Below are 17,041 nucleotides of genomic sequence, written 5' to 3'. Positions count from 1 at the left end.
TTCAACTGAAGCTATCATTTCATAGCCAATATTTTTTCCAAACACAAGAGCCTGTGTGTGTGTATAAGGTGTATATGTATGTGTTTGAAAGGTAGCTTGGGTTAAAAACAGAATGTTATTATACAGCTCATTTAGTAACAGTGGCTGCAGCAGCAGCAGCAGCTTGGTTTAAGACCTCTGTGTTGGACTTCCCTGGTGGCTGGTGGCACAGTGGTTAAGAATCCGCCTGCCGGGCTTCCCTGGTGGTGCAGTGGTTGGGAGTCCGCCTGCCGATGCAGGGGACGCGGGTTCGTGCCCCGGTCCGGGAGGATCCCACATGCTGCGGAGTGGCTGGGCCCGTGAGCCATGGCCGCTGAGCCTGCGCGTCCGGAGCCTGTGCTCCGCGGCGGGAGAGGCCACGGCAGTGAGAGGCCCGCGTACCGCAAAAAAAAAAAAACAAAAAAAAAAAAATCCGCCTGCCAATGCAGGGGGGCATGGGTTCGGGCCCTGGTCCGGGAAGATCCCACATGCCGGGGAGCAGCTGAGCCTGTGCACTACCACAATGAGAAGCCCGCCCGTAGCAACAAAGACCCAGTGCAGACAAAAAAAAGTAAATAAAATGAATAAATTTTTTAAAAAAAAAGGCCTCTGTGCTACTTTCCCATCCTCTGGAAAGAACATACATCATCCAACTGTCATCAATTAGTTAATAAAGGCCTACTCCATGGAGATGACAAAGTGAGGGTGGTGGGTGGTGTGAAAGGAGCAGAGAAGACATTAATATATAAGTAAATCAATAAGCAAACAAGAAAACACCTGGTAGAGGAAATGTGCTCTGAAGAAAACAAAGCCAGATGATAGGCTGGAAGTGGGACTGGGGATGAGGACTGACCAAGATGGAGTAGTCAAGTTAGTCCTCGCTGAGGGCTGACCCCTGAGCAGAGGTCTGCTTGATGAGAGAATCAGAAGGAAGAACTTTTGGGGTAATGGGAATGAGCTCAGCATGTCTGAGAAACAGAGCCAGTGGGGCTGGATCTGAGTGAGACTTAGGAAAGACTGGGAGCAGAGGTGACAGGGTTTGCTGGATGTGGGCACTGATAGTATGAGGGGAAGTAAGGATGACTCCCAGGTTTTTGTCCAGGCAAATGGGTGGATGGTGGTACCATTTAGTAAGAGACAGGGAAGATGGGCAGAAGGAAGAGATCTTTAGGACACATTAAGTTTGAGATGTCTTATTAGACATCTAAGCAGTTGGGTGGCAATACGAGGCAGGTGAGATGACTGTGGCTCATCCCAGATGTGGCAGGGCTGCCATGGGAACACTCACTAAACAAACAGTGGTGTGGACAGAAAACTTAAAATGAAGTCACTGGAGGATTTTCCTATGTGTTGTCCTCACACAATGGCTTTCTGTTTTTTCTCTGGGAGAAAAATTCAGGCTAGTCAAGGACTAGAAAGGGCAGAACAAACACAAGAGAAAGGCACCAGAAGCCCAAAATAGATGAGGACATGTTAAAGGGCACAAAGTTACTCTAAATGGATTCAGTTACCCCGCCCTCAATGAACCTTCTCCCCAGGGCTTGAGAAGCTGTATAGCAGACAGAAGCTAGTACTACCACGGCCATTCTTGAGGAATCGAGCAGACAGAAGAAAAACTACAAGGCCAAGGCCTAACTGCTGTTGCACATTCTGCAGTGAGTCTGTTTTTTGTTGTCAGTCTCGGGCTAAGGAGGGGGGTTTGGCCTCTGTTAGAAAGAAACACTGTAGTCCTGTGTGCCAGGGTAGCCAGTGTGGCCTGAAGGGCCCCTGCAGTCTGGTCCTGGACATAGCACTGTCCCTCCAAGATGGTAGGCCCTGGGCAGTCACTCACCTCCTCAGACCTTGGCTCCCTTCTCTACAAAATGAAAGGGGAGCAATTAGACATCATTGTCAAAGGGCCCTAGGTGTCTACTTGTAAGAAACATTCCAAGACTCCAAACCAATCAGTAAGTATGGTAATCCCCATCTGAGGGCTGAGGAAGCTGAGGCACTGAGAGGCTCCACAAAGGCCTGTGGTCCTGCAGATTACACTCTCAGAAGCTTGGGTCTCCTATTTTTTTTTTTTGGCCAAGCCACGCGGCTTGTGGGAATTTAGTTTCCCAACCAGGGATCAAACCCACATGCCCTGCAGTGGAAGCGCAGAGTCTTAACCACTGGACCGCCAGGGAAGTCGCCGGGTCTCCTATCTTCTGAAGAACATTCAAGTAAGCTCCAAGCAGGTACCCATGAGGGTGAAGATAAAACCTCCTCCTTCCTGGGGTGGCCCCAACCAATTGTAGGAAAGAGGAAGATGCTTTAAAGGTAGAACAGCATGAGCTCCTGAAGACTGGGCTCCATCAGAACAAACTTCAGGTAACCCCTACAAGGTTTCTGGACCCTAGAATTGGTCACCTGACCAATACTACTCCCTGTGGGTAACTGGCTGGGTTCCATCAACTTTTGAGAAGGGACTGGGCACAAGTGCCCCAGGGCTGCAAGAACAAACAGCAGGAAAGGGGAACAAGGAGTGCCAGGATTTGTCTGCCAGCTCCCCTTCACTGGGGGATAGCACTCCTTTTCCTAAGAAGTAGCTCCTTCCCTGTGCCAACCCTGTGGCTTCGGTGGGGACTGCCAATCCTAGTTAGCCTCCTCCCTGACCCAAGCTGGACCAGTAAGAGATCTTCCCAGAATTTTTGTACTAGGGAGCTGGGAGGAGAGCGGGTCTCAAAGCTCTATGCTGTCATTGTTCCAACTTCATGTAGAAAGCCAGTTTGACAGACTAAAGCTAATAAACAGAAAGCAGGGACTTTTAAGACAGGGACAGAGACAGAAAGAAAAGTCCCAGACACCATTTGAGTCCCTAAGACTTCGCTCCTCTGCTTGCCCTGAGGTCTGGCTGACCAAGTTGGTTAGAGATGGGATTCTCTACCTTGAAGCAACCAAAGTTCTCTGACTAAAGGGGCCACATCCAAGCATCTTTTTCTTTACCTTGCATAACACGTGGCCCACAGTAGGTGCTCAAGAAATGTATGTTGAAATGAAAAGGGAAATGGGTCAAGGGCTGGCAGGAAGCCTGAAGTACAAGACACTGGGGTCAGACCATGCTGACACACCCATGGGCAATCCTGGGCTTGACTGTGAGTTTTGTTATCGTGATTTTTCTTTTCAAGCAAAGCAAAGGAGTTAGAGCAATCTGCCTGTATCATGCCCCCTTTTACACAGACTAATAGTGAAGCCACTTCCGGACCTTTGAAAGAGGCTGCAGACCTGGCTCTATCCCTGGGAAAGGCATTTAACTTCTCTGGTCTCAGTTTCCTCATCTATGAAACAGGGCAGGTGATGCAAATATCCCTGCCAGCTCTAGAAGAATCCATGGTTCTTAGTCTTCCTCATTAAAAGAGTCTAGCAACTATGGTCTTTCCCATACCTCTGCCTGGGTAAGTCTCCCCTCCAGCCCCACCACCCTCAGCTTCAGTACAGGACCTCCTCCAACCCCCTATTCCTGCCCTGGACTCAAAGTCAACAACTTCCTAAGCGTGAGCCCTGGCAGGATAAGCAGTCACCCATCCCTGGATGGGCCTGGTGTGAAGCTGGGGTGATGTGCCCAGGAATTAGAGTTGTCACCCTCACCACAGGGCCAGAGCCAGCTGTCTCAGAGGACAGTGGGAGGTGAGGGCCAGAAGAAAACGAGGGGGCTCAGCTGCCCTGCACAGCTATCAGGCCCTGTAGGGAGACAGGTCCAGGTGGCTCTGGGTCAAAGGATAGCTGGTGCTGCACGATAGGGACAACACTGTGACAGAGAGTGCCACCCAACTAACCATTCTTCCCTCTCCAAAGAGAATAAGCCCTGTCTCTCCCAGAGAGAATGGATGGATAGCCAGCCTGGTGCCCACATCGAAAAGCCTGTCCCTGCCACGTCAGACACCTAACAGATGCCAGTGGTGCAAGGAGAAGCCACTCCAGGAGGCTTCAGGCCAGGAGGCAGGAGGCCCCAAGTGCCCAGTTCAGATGCTCTGGCACCACCCACTTCCCCCTCCATCATCACTCAGAGGGGAACTCCCAATCACAGAAGTATGGGGGTGGCTGAGGAAATGGCTCACCATCTTGGCACTCCCAGATGCCATCCCTGGTTACAGTGTCCTCAAGGTGGGAGACTCCCTATAGGGTGCCAGGGACTCCAGCATGATTGCTCCAAGAGCTGCCCCATGCCACTCCCACCTGGCAGGACACGTCAAGGGCCTCAGTCCCAGGGGAACTAGGAATGGAGAGGACTCCTACTTCTGAGTAGAAAGATTTCCACATCATCAGCACATTAGCACAGAAACCTGGAAGGGGACTGGTACTGCGCCTGTCCACTAGGTTCTAGTCCTAGCCCGCAAATGACCAACACACAGGGTCCAGCTGAGGCATCACAAACTAGCCTAAGCGCTAATCCCCATGCCACCAAATCAGCCATCTCTCCCCAAGAAATGGATCCTGATCATCACTGGACTTTGGGATCAGAAAGACTTGGGTTTGAATCCCAATTCTGTCTCTTCTTAGCCCTCTGAGTTCCCTTGGCTGAACTCTTTCAGGGTTGGTGGAAGATTAAACGAGAATGGACATGGAACACCAGCCTACAGGAGGCACTCCCTGGCAAGTTTCCCTGCCCTCTCTGTCTCTAACACCAGCTCCATGGTCAAGCCGGGCACTTCGGACTTCCTGCTCCTTTCTTTCCTGAGGGAGCGAGCAGGGTGGAGCTGGCTTTCCTAACAGCCCGCCAACGGCAGCCCTAGGCCTGTTCCACTCTTACTTGTCCCCAGTTTCCTGGGGAGGTCACCTGGCCCTCGGAGCAGTCGGCAGAGTTCAACAGCCATGTCATTCATGGGGCTGGCTATGGAAGGAAGACGCTGGGCTGGCTTAGCCAGGGTGCTTCCTAAACCTGGGGTCACTGTGGAGAGAGCACATATGTCATAGGAGACCTCATGGCAGGGCTGCTTCTCAAGGATGGTCACTCACTCAGAGTCACCACTCCCTGGAAATCCATCAGACAAATGTTTTCCCCATAACCTCAAATATCTTAAAAAGTCTGATAGGACCCACTGCCTGGAGCAGCTCGACAATGGATAATGGGAAAGCAAAAGAGATTCTCTCATTCAGCAAACTCCGTGTGGTGGCATCAGGAAGTCCCGTCATAGTACTCACAAGACTGTTACCCCAAGTTCTAGGAACCTTGGGACCAAGGAACAGGACCAACACAAGCCTAAGGTGATGCTTCTGGCAGCTCCAGGCCAAAGGGGCCAGGGGTGCCCTGGAGGGTCTTCTCTTTACGGTAGTTCAACATGAAAGCCAAGGCAAAGAGGGCAGGAGAAAAAGGCTATCTCTGCAGATAGCTGTGACACCAGGTAGAGCCTGCCCTCATAGGGGCACCCAGGCCCTACACTGAGATAGATGTCAGCCTGAAGCCATGGGCAGGGTGAGGGACTGTACAGCCAGCACCTGCATATAAAGGGGCCTTCTACAGGTCATATTCCTCCCCAACCCTGACAGAAATAGATACCTGATTGCCAGGAGAGGCCCAGGGACATCCAGGGTGGGTCTTGCTGGGTCTGGCTAAGACATGGCTCAAGTGGCATCTGGCACATTTGGCAGGGCTACCTGCCAACGCCTCAGGCTCCCAGAGAACAGGCTGGGTCTGTCATCCATGCTCAATCAGGCTAAGGAAAGGGGTGAACTGTCCCACTAAACTGAGGTACAACCTCAGCTCCCAGGCCTTGGTATCTCTCCTCTGGGATTGGGTTTGGCTTGTCCTTATTTCCACTAAGGTCCTTTCGAACTTCTGGGGAAAGTTAGTGGACAGATGACCCCTGGTAATGTAGGAGCCTGTGACTTTCTGCACATACTGCCAGATCCTGAGAAATGGGCATGCATAAAACCCTTCCCAAAAGAAGGCCCAGCATGGTAGTCCAGTATTTCCAGGACCCCTAGATACAGACTCCCTCAAGGAGGCAACAAGAAGTTGAGCAGTAACTGGTCCCCACTCAGCTCCACCCTCATGTGGCCCCAGCCTCCAGCCACACCAGATGACACTTGATAATCTCTGTTTTCAGAGACTGACAAACTCAGGTTTCAGAACTGGCTCTTCTGCTGTCGATGAAACCTCTTATCTCAAAGGACTTAACTTGCCCTGAAAAACACAGCCTTAAATCCAAAAATTTTACCTCTGTGCTACAGAGAGGTAGGAGCTGGTATCTGGAAGAAGAAAACAGGATACTGTAGACAAGAAATCCCCAGGCCCAGGAATAATAACTTATTTGTTATCTTAGCTGCCTCATTTCAAAAGGCTGCCAAGGAGCCCTGATACACTGTGGTAATACAGCTCTCCCTGTGGGTGAGGTAAGAAAGGCCCATGGAAAAGGACCACGGGCTTAACTGGCCACAGGGCCAAGGGCACTGCTGGCCCAGAGAGGAGCAGCAGGGAAACAGAGGGCCTCTTACATGAAACAAGCTCCATAGTAGGGACTGGGGAGGGTCCTGTGGCACAAACCATTAACCCCCATGTGAACCACCAGGAGTTTGGACCAGCTACCTGGCCCTTGGGCCCAACTACCAAACCACCCTCTGCCTGGACTGCCCAGTAGAACCTGCTGCCAGAGCTACAAGGCCTCTGGGTTTCTATCCCTCCACTCCCACCCAGTCATTTCCTAAGGACATTTCAAAGAAAGAACAGAATGAGAAAGGCAACAAGGGGTTGGGCAGCACCAAGCGCATAAACCCCAACCTATCGTCCCACATCTGGGCAGGTCCTGGGCAGCTGTTCCAGTGGCTTCAGGGAATCTCCTGGCTGCCCCCCTTTTCCAGGGAGGGCTGCCTCAAGGTACCTTATAGGCGTGAACTCAGGACCATCACGAGTCAGTTTCTTCCCTTCACCAGCCTCAGGCAGTACTCACTTGGGAGGCTTGTACAGCGCCTACAATCAAGCCAGGGTTGCTGAGGGCTACTCCCAGGCGCACTGCCGGGATTAGGAGGAGGTAACCCAGACACCCAGTGGCGCCCTGATAATTCAACCCACTCAGCTGGAGAGAAGCACGACTTCCCCCACAGAGGGAATGAGCAGCCCCACGGCAGACCCCTGTGAAGCAACGTAGATCCTAGGTAAAAGATGCTCCAAAGAGAGGTGGTGGTCAATGACGAATACAAAGGGGGCTCATCAGCTGTGGGGAACAAGGGTCTCAGCCCACATGGAGTGGGACAGAAGCAGTCCCCATTTGGTGGGTACAGACTAACAGCACTTCCAGACTACTGGAAACCCACTTACGTGTCAGTAATCTCTAAGACATCTGTTGCACAAAGCCACCTACTATTGGTATTTGCTCTGAGCAGACACCTTACTCTGCATATCCTTAGGAGAATAGAGAGGAAGGATATCCAACACTCAGTTATTTATTGCCACACCGACAGGAGCCAGCCTCTGCCCTCATGAACCTGGCATGGACCCTCAGGGCTCTGCCCTGATCTCTGCTATCTGCTGTTCCCTTCCCATGGCACACGCAGATATGAAATATCAGCTGTTTGCAGAATGTGCCCCACCCAGTAGAAGCAGGCCCCAGCCACAGGGATTAGGACACAAACACTCCCATGGGTGTGCTCCTAATAGCTCACTCTGTTAGTAAGGTAACAGTCTTAATAAGGTCAGCTCCAGGGAGAGGAAAAGATGCTCACTGGATCATGACCCATCATGTGGAATGAAAGCAGACAGTCGCCCTGCCACCCCTCCTTGCCCTACCACTACACCCTCCCCTCTCACCCCCACTGAGGCCCAGCTGCCAGGTGCCATTTGCTTCAGAAGATATGCCCCCCATCCCCAATCCCCATCTGTGGTTTTCCAGCTGCTTCTTTTCCAACAGTTCAAGGAAAGGATGCCTCAACGGGCCTGGGTTCTCCTTTGAGGGGTTGTAGTAATTAAGGTAATAGATGCTACCCCAAGAGAACAGCTGTCTCCTCCAAGGAAATGGCAAGGAGGAAACTATCAGCTGTCCAGCTCTGATGCGGATGAGGCCACCTATCAACACAGCCTGAGTCTCCCTGGCTCTGTCTGACGTCCAAGACACAGAAGGAAGATCTGTTCTATCCTTGCCCCCTTCAAAGCACCCGAGCTTGGGAGAAGCCCAAATCCCCCTATATCCACACCCGACTTTCCTCCTGCTTCTCCAATCCAGGGATCCCAGCCCATGCAGTTTGCTGCCAGCTCAACAACCGATGGGTGGGGCTGCAGGTACACTCACCTACCTGCAGATCATCCTTCCTGGCTGCAAAGCCATTTAGCCAAGCGTTCTGACATTCTTATTTTGGGCCACACCTGTTCCTTGGTTCATACTTAAGGAGGCCAAAAACACTTTATAAAAGATAAACATCAAAACTTCCACATCTTCCAACAGAAAACCTCTGACCATGCAAGCTACAACATGCCCATATGTTCCCAGGAAAAACTGAGCACACAGCCTCACATGAGAAGCACTCCCTGTCACCACCTGCTCCCAGAGCCAAGTGAGATCCCCGGCGTGGCTACCCTCGACTCCTGACAGCCCTAAAGGCAAAGATGGGCTTGCTGAGCCAGTACAGGAAAACCTATAAGAAAACACTCAAAACATCAACATCCTGACTTTGGTTGCTATTCCATCTTCGTCCTCCATAATTCACCTCCAGCTAATGTACTAAACATGTCTACTCAAATACAGAAAACACAGCACTGGAGAGAAAGTGTAGTTCAGATTACACCTAACTCCACTCTGATACACAAACACTCATAAAAGAACTTTAAATGTATAGGTACTTTCTTCCTCAGGTAGGAAAAACAAACAAACAAAAACCTTTCTGGGGACTTCTCTGGTGGCACAGTGATTAAGAATTCGCCTGCCAATGCAGGGGACACGGAATCAATTCCTGGTCCAGGAAGATCCCACATGCCGTGGAGCAACTACTGAGCCCACATGCCACAATTACTGAAGCCCGCACGCCTAGAGCCCGTGCTCTGCAACAAGAGAAGCCACCACAATGAGAAGCCCGCGCACAGCAACGAAAAATAGCCCCCACTCGTCACAACTACAGAAAGCCCACGCACAGCAATGAAGACCCGACGCAGCCAAAAATAAATAAATATATACATACATACATACATTAAAAAAAAAAACCTTCTCAATAACAATAGAAGCTAAAATCTGTGTACCCCTCTTCTGTATCAGGCACTATTCTAAGCACTTTAAGCACTCAAGCCCCATACCCATCCCATATGAGTTAGGTACTAGTATCGCATCCATTTTACACATGGGGAAACTGAGACCCAGAGCAGTTAAGGAACTTGCTCTAGGTAAAACTGCTGCCAGGATGCAAATGCAGTGTGGCTCCAGAGTCCATGTTCTTGGCCACTGAGCTACACTGCTCGGGAAGCCAACCACAGCCCTAGGTGTCTTTCTTCACATGAGCAAAAGTGAGTCAGTAGTTGGTTCAACAACACTGAGCCCCGACATACAGAAAAGGGGAGACAGTGACTCCTCCTACAGAATGAAGGTAGTGGCAGAGCCCCCATGCACTACCAGTGCCACAATAGGGCGGTGATGGGAGGCTGAGCTCCAGATGAAGGCTTCTAGCCCAAGGCAGGTTGCAGGCCGGGGGGACCTGACTCGGCACTGGTTCCAAAACACATTTGGCTTACTGAAGCTACTTCACTGAGGCAAAGCACAGGGAAATGCAGGAATGGCCTGCTCCCATAGCCCAAGGGCATCTGTGCTCACTCTGGGAGAGCTGCTATAAAAAGATGTGGTCCAGCCCCAAGGAGTTCACAACCCAGCAAGGATACAGTTGCATAAATGTGGAAGGATCACATGCGGCAGGGTGGCAAGTGTCATCAGAGACATGATCATGGCTGAAGGGGTCAGGCAAGACTGCACGAGGTATCACAAGCAAGAAGGACACCTCCAGGGCAAGAAGGACATCTGCCAAGGGGCACAGCATGAAATGTCTGCAGGATGTTTGGGGCCCCACACAGACATACTGGTGTGCACCGTGTGTGGAGGGCAGAGGTGGCAGAAAAGGCTGAGCAGGGCCCACAGCACCTGTGTCCTGTGGGCAGAGGGGTCAGAGATCCAAAGCAGGCAAGGGGCAGAGTGTACAAAGGGAATGGAGAACAGAGGCCTGAGGTAAAGAGATTAATCAGGAGGCCATGGAAATAGCCCAATGGAGTAGGGATAGAGAAGGGGGCCAAATAAAAGAGATGCTTGGGAAGTAGCAGAACCATGGGATGAGAGACAATTACTCTGAGGTCTCCTCCCACTTATGGGCCAAGGTGGACAGTGACTGTCAACAGAGACAGGGAACACATGAGGATCTGGTTTTGCAGTGCAAGAGGGTTCCCTTTTCTCCACACCCTCTCCAGCATTTATTGTTTCTAGATTTTTTGATGATGGCCATTCTGACTGGTGTGAGATGATATCTCATTGTAGTTTTGATTTGCATTTCTCTAATGATTAATGATGTTGAGCATTCTTTCATGTGTTTGTTGGCAGTCTGTATAGGATCTGGTTTCTGCAGGAAGGTAACCTCATTTGGGGGCAAGCGGGTTCACTGTCTACTGGACCTTAAGCAAAACACTGGGGTTTCTGGAGGCATGATCTGCTCAAAGACAGAGTGGAGACAGAGGAGTAAGTCCTGTGCTCTTGCCTGGAGGGCTCTTCGGCTGCCCCTTAACTGCACTTTCAGGGCCTGGCAAAGCACAATCAACCATTCATAGGCAACAGAGAATCTGCTGGGTTCCTCAAGGAAGGTGAGAACTGCCTCCACTACCTCCATACCCACTTCACCCAGCTACTTTAAGTTCTAATCAAGCCACAACTACTGAGCCCGCATGCTGCAACTACTGAAGCCCGCGCGCCTACAGCCCGTGCTCTGCAACAAGAGAAGCCACTGCGATGAGAAGCCTGCACACCACAATGAAGAGTAGCCCCCACTTGCTGCAACTAGAGAAAGCTTGCATGCCACAACTAAAGATCCTGCACGCCACAACGAAGATCCCACACATGGCAACGAAGATCTCGTGCACCGCAACTAAGACCTGGCTCAGCCCAATAAATAATTAATTTTTTAAAATTAATTCAAAATGGATCAAAAACCTAAACAGAAGAGTAAAATGGGAATTCCCTGGCAGTCCAATGGTTAGGACTCCCCACTTCCGCTGAACGGGGAACAGGTTCAATTCCTGATCAGGGAACTAAGATCCCACATGCCATGTGGTGTGGCCAAAAAAAAAGAGTAAAATTATGAACCTCTTAGAAGAAAACATATTTCATATTCTCGACCTTGGATTTGGCAAAGGATTCTTAGATATGATACCAAAAGCATGAGCGACAAAAGAAAGAAATAGATAAATTGGACTTCATCAAAATTAAAAACTGTTGTACTTCAAAAGATATCAAGAAAAGACAACCTGGGACTTCCCTGGCAGTCCAGTGGTTAAGAATCTGTGCTTCCACTGCAGGGGGCATGGGTTCGATCCCTGGTTGGGGAACTAAGATCCCACATGCCTCAGTGTGGCCGGAAAAAAAAAAAAAAAAGAATAAAAGAAAAGACAACCTAATACACACACACACACACACACACACACACACACACAATGGAACACTACTCAGCCATAAAAAAACAACAAAATAATGCCATTTGCAGCAACATGGATGGATCTAGAGATTATCATACTAAGTGGAGTCAGAAAAAGACAAATACCATATGATACCATGTATATGTGAAATCTAAAATATGATACAAATGAATTTATTTACAAAACAGAAACAGAGTCACAGACATAAAGAACAAACTTACGGTTACCAAAGAGGAAAGGGGGGGTAAGGGGAGGGATAAATTAGGACTTTGGGATTAGCAGATACAAACTACTATATATAAAATAGATAAACAACAAGGTCCTACTGTATAGCACAGGGAACTATATTCAATAGCTTAAAATAAACCATAATAGAAAAGATATGAAAAAAGAAAGTCAACCTAAAGAATAGGGGATGGTGGTGTGATGAATTGGGATTGACATGTATACACTGATGTGTATAAAATTGATGACTAATAACCTGCTGTATAAAAAAATTTTTTAATTTAAAAATTAAAAATAAAAGAATAGGGGAAAAGATTTTCAAATCGTATAACTGACAAGAAACTTGTATCCTGAACATATAAAGAACTCTTACAACTCAATAATAAGAAGATAAATAACCCAATTTAAAAATAGGCAAGCCACGCAGCGTGGTCAAAAAAAAAAGTAAAAGATATTAATAGACATTTCTCCAAGGAAGACAGACAAATGGTCAATAAGCACATGAAAAGAGGCTTGATATTATTAGTCATCAGGGAAATGAAATGAAAACCACAATGAAATACCACTTCACACCCACTAGGATGACTATAATCAAAAAGTCAGATAATAACAAGTGTTGGCAAAGATATAGAGAAATCAACCCTCATACACTGCTAGTGGGAATGTAAAATGGGGCAGCCACTATGGAAAACAGTCTGGCAGTTCCTCAAATGACTAAACAGTGTTACTATATGACCGAGCATTTCTACTCCTAGGTATACAGTCAAGAGAAATGAAAACACATGTCTACAAAAAAACTTGTACACAAATGTTTATAGTAGCATCAATCATAACAGCCAAAAGGTGGAAACAATCCAAATGACCATCAACAGATGCATGGATAAGCAAAATGTGATATATCCATACAACAGAATAATATTCTGCCACAAGAAGGAATGAAGCTCTGAAACATGCTACAGCATAGGCGAACTTCGAAAACACGCTAACTGAAAGAAGCCAGTCACAAAGGGCAACATATTATATGAAATCTCCAGAATAGGAAAATCCATGGAGACAGAAAGTAGATTAGTGGTTCCAGGGGCTAGAAGGAGGGAAAGTCCAGGAATGACTATTAATGGGTATGGGGTTTTTCTCTGGGATGATGAAAATAATCTGGAATTAGACTGCAGTGATGGTAGCACAACTTTGTAACTATATTAAAATCACGGAATTGTACACTTTAAAGGAGTGAATTTTATGGTATGTTAATTATATCTCAATTTAAAAATATGTATGAAACAGACTTACTTCCCTAGTGGTCCAGTGGGTAAGACTCCACGCTCCCAATGCAGGGGGCCCGGGTTCGATCCCTGGTCGGGGAACTAGATCCTGCATGCATGCCGCAACTAAGGGTCCGCATGCCGCAACTAAGAAGCCCGCATGCCACATCGAAGATCCCATGTGCCGCAACTAACAACCAGTGCACCCAAAATAAATAAATAAATAAATATTAAAAAAAAAAGAAAGCAACAGATTGATAACAGTGATTGTTCTTTATTTAATAATTAACAAAACGGATTCAATTAATCTAAAAGATCAGTCACAAAGACATTTTTAGGTTTCAGTAATATTAATCATAGTCATTTTCCTATACATTAAGAGAACCAGATGGCCAAAGCAGAATATACTAAAAGCAATGCCACAAGAAAAAGCTGCTACTTGAACAAGCTAACAAGAGAGGAAGAGAACACCAAAACATGTCCTCCCTAAAAGACCAACTGTCCCTGATGGATTCACTGATAAATTAATCTACCACCTCCTGAAGTTCCCTGACATGCCTGAGCTCTCACAGTTCTACTGCCCAGGAGCCCCAGCCCAGCCTTGACCCCTTCTAGAAGGCCTCTTCTAAACTAGTTCACTCCTGAACTAGCAAATATGATCACATCTTGCCTCTGCTGAAAACACGCCTGAAACTCAGCCATAAAAAAGAACAAAATAATGCCATTTGCAGCAACACGAGTGAACCTAGAGACTGTCATACTGAGTGAAGTAAGTCAGACACAGAAAGACAAATATATGATATCACTTATATGTGGAATCTAAAAAAAAGGATACAAATGAACTTATTTACAAAACGGAAGTAGAGTCACAGATGTAGAAAACAAACTTATGGTTACCAGGGGATATGGCGGGGGAGGGATAAATTGGAAGATTGGAACTGACATATACACACTACTATATATAAAATAGATAACTAATAAGAACCTGCTGTATAGCACAGGGAACTCTACACAATAGTCTGTAATAGTCTATACGGGAAAAGAATCTTAAAAAAAAAAAAAGAGAGGATATATGTACATGTATAACTGATTCACTTTGCTGTACACCTGAAACTAACACCACATTGTAAATCAACTATACTTCAACAAAAATTTAAAAAAAAAAAACGCTCCTGCAGCTCCCACTGCTTATATATACAGAAGTCCAGGCCCCTTGCCATAGTACACAAGACTCTTCCCTCAACTGGTTCATCCTGACTGTTCCCAGGAAGCCATCCCATCACAGCAGAAAACTTATGGATCCACTCTCAGGCCCTAAAGTACCACTGCCCAAAACCATCGGGCAAACTCCTATTTGCCCCTAAATGCCAGGCTGAAACACCACTTCACAGTGCTGTGGTGCAGTAACCACCCCTACAGCTACCCTCCACTAAATACACCTGTATCTATCAAGGAGATACATCAACCCTCAAACATCTCATCTGGAGTTAACACCAAAGTCTCAAATTCTAGACACAGCTAAGGTCACTACCATCACTCCCCTCCCACCAACCATACATCCAAACAGTCCAAATAGCTTTCACCTCAACCAATGACCTCTTAGAAATCAGAAGCAACTGGCAGAAAGGCTTTAGCTGTTATCATCCTCTACCTCTCACCTCACTACCAAAATACATCCAAGTAGTTTCAGGTATAACTGTTTATGAATGATGATACTTTTGGTTTTGGAGAATGTTACGCTCATCATACACACACACATGCGTGCGTGTACGTGCACACACACACACAGTGACCCCAGGAAATGGAAAGCACCAAAGGGGATTCTGATCTTCCAAACCCAGTGCTGGGATGAACAGTGGCAGGCCCCCCCATCATTCCTGAGAGGAGTGTCTTGCTGCTATCCCCACATCTGTCCTGTAGTAGGTCTGCGCAGCCATTCAACCAGCCCTGTATCCGGGAAAGCCAGAGGCATCCATCATTCCTAGGGAGAATCCCTATCTAGATGCAACCTGATTCCTACTTTCCACCTTAAGGAATAATCAGAGAGATGATCAGATACAGCAGGAAGGAAAACCCGCAGGAGCTGGCAGGCAGAGTGAAAATGAAGACAGGTACAATATCCACAGAACACTGAGGCTCCTTTCTCTTGCCGAAAGAGAGATGCACCAGTGAGGATGTAAAAAAGGTGCTAGCTTTCCTGATGTGTTAGTGCATGAACTAACACCTTATCCACTGTCCCCAAGCCCCTTCTCCCTACAGGGCCAGGCAGGGTCTGACTTCACAACAATGTTACATTAACAATGTCAAAGCACAAGACCCGCAGCTCACCTCTAAGCAGCCCAGAGGGGTCAAAAGACCCATCTTATGAACAAGGCAAACAGACTGAGACAGCTCCACATGGCTCCATCTCAAACAGTTTCAGGTCAATTTAGGCAGACCTTGAACTCCTCCTACCTCACCTGCTCCACACCATGGATCCCAAACCCAATGGCCAGGCGAAAACGATTCTTACTAAAGAAGGATGAGTGTGTGGAACTCAGAATATCATGCACATGGTAAAAGACTGCATTCCAAGACCAGCTAAAAGACAGGCATGAGGGCTTCTTGATGTAGGGGCATTTGCTTTTGGTTATTTTATTTTAGTTTTATTTATATTTTTAAAACAGGTAATATATTCACAAGAAAGAAAATGTGAAAGCTTCAAAAGTGAAAAATTTCCTTCCCAGTCCTATCCCCAGCTACCCTGTCCCAAGGGACAGCCAATATTACAAGTTTTTCTTAGCTTTCCAAAGATATTCTATGCGCGTACAAGCAGATACAGATATATTCATTTTCCCTCATTTTTTTTTACATTTGGTAGCATAATATACATTGTATTTTTCACTTAGTGATACATCCCAGAGATTACTCCAAAACAGTACTTGAAGAGCCTCCTCATTTTTTTCATGGCTGCACAGTATTCTTTTACAGATTAACAAAAATTCATTTAACCAATGTTCAGAGTTGCTTAAAGTGCCACCCAATAACAGATTATAGTAGTTACTTTTGTAAAACGAACCTATAAAAGTCTCTTTTCTCTGCCACCAAAGCCATGCAAAAGTTCAAAGAGCACATTTAGTGCAAGAAAAAGATTTAAGAATCAGTTTACCTTTGATGGGAAATTATTTTTCTAAGCTCCCTGTTCACAATGAGACAGAGCTGTGAACACTGTAGATACATCTAGTCAGCTAAGGCCAAGGCTTGAATAACAAAGATCACAGCTGCATGCTACACAAAGAGGCCAAACATGCCACACACATTCTGATTAATAACTAAAGGACAGTTTTTGCTCAGATCAAAGCCAATTTTTTTTAAAAAGTCAGGTTCCTGACAATTAGTTGAATCCTGAGCAGGTCTAGATTTCAAGTACTTGAAATTAGTCAATGACGAAAAAACCTGATTGATATTAAACATAGATTGGAAAAGACATACGGTTTAAGTGCTACTCACTCTTTGGAAAAAGCCAGCTGCCTTCTCTGTGTCAGAGGCCAAAAAGTAGAGAGGGCCCGAGCAAAAACACAAGGACTTTTCCTGCCTCCGTGACAGTGTCAGGACAGCTTGCACCATGCCACTTACACCACTCAAGGGACAAATGGACTGAGGACCATATTCTAGAACCCACCAGCTTCTGGTAGAGGCTTTTGTCCCCTCAACTGCGCCTAGCCCAGGACTGGGCATGAACTGCTGGGCAGAAGACAGCTGAAAGGGTGCCTGGGTGGTAGAGAAGGCCCACCTGCAGGGTCCAGAGCCTTCCACAAATCTGAGGTTTGCTGACTGTAAATCTAAGTCTCACGCACATCCTCCTATTTATTAAGAAACTGCCTCAACTGTCTTCCACAAGTCACAATGTGACTTAAAGACTTTGGTCATTAACATGGTAAGATAAAAAAGGAAG

At 47.2% G+C, this 17,041-nt stretch overlaps 1 protein-coding gene across 2 annotated transcripts in view; it reads right to left on the bottom strand.

Moving 5' to 3' along the window:
- RANBP10 (RAN binding protein 10) overlaps positions 1 to 17,041 on the bottom strand; it is a 65,926-nt gene that overhangs the window by 23,924 nt on the left and 24,961 nt on the right. The gene's annotated exons all lie outside the window — the stretch shown is intronic.

The sequence above is a fragment of the Neophocaena asiaeorientalis genome, unplaced genomic scaffold (genome assembly GCF_003031525.2).
Source record: "Neophocaena asiaeorientalis asiaeorientalis breed wild unplaced genomic scaffold, Neophocaena_asiaeorientalis_V1.1 scaffold90, whole genome shotgun sequence".
Taxonomy (NCBI): Eukaryota; Metazoa; Chordata; class Mammalia; order Artiodactyla; family Phocoenidae; genus Neophocaena; species Neophocaena asiaeorientalis.
The sequence above is the reverse complement of the archived record's forward strand: the minus strand, read 5'-3'. Positions and strand labels throughout refer to the sequence as shown.